Source organism: Penaeus monodon, chromosome 23, assembly GCF_015228065.2.
Source record: "Penaeus monodon isolate SGIC_2016 chromosome 23, NSTDA_Pmon_1, whole genome shotgun sequence".
Lineage (NCBI taxonomy): Eukaryota > Metazoa > Arthropoda > Malacostraca > Decapoda > Penaeidae > Penaeus > Penaeus monodon.
Genome location: NC_051408.1, coordinates 38,259,415 through 38,259,959, shown reverse-complemented (window position 1 = coordinate 38,259,959; position 545 = coordinate 38,259,415).

The following is a 545-nucleotide window of genomic DNA, read 5'->3' as shown; positions in this document are numbered from 1 at the left end:
GCAAGAGAAGGTGGGATTGGGGGGCGAAGCATTATTACAGTGACGAAAAGGATAAAGGCGGTTTAACGATTAAGAGGACACAGGAAGGAGGATGAAGAGAACATGAAAGGGGAAGACGGGCATGCCTAATTAGCCCCAGATATCATTGATTACCATATTGCATTCCTATAAATTTAACGTACAAGAGGTCCAATCGTTCCTTCCGTGTTCAGGTTTTCAGTGGTACAGTGTTCGGTTGTGTGAATCTGCGACTTATAACTATTTCAGTTGTAAAACGCATTGTTGTCGCTAGATAATTTTTTCTTTCAGGTACATGCATCTGTTGCAAACTTCATTACTTTTATTCAAAACTTTTCTGACATTTACATTGTTGCTTGCTGGAATGCCTCAATACATCTGGAAAAGGGTTTGGTCTTCACCTAAACCTTTTGATTTTAACACTTGCTATGCTATACAGAACAGTTAACTATGTGTGCTTTCATAGTTCAAGGAAACCATACAATCAAAAGACAGTGATCAATACATAGGGTAAATTAAGACAGGAA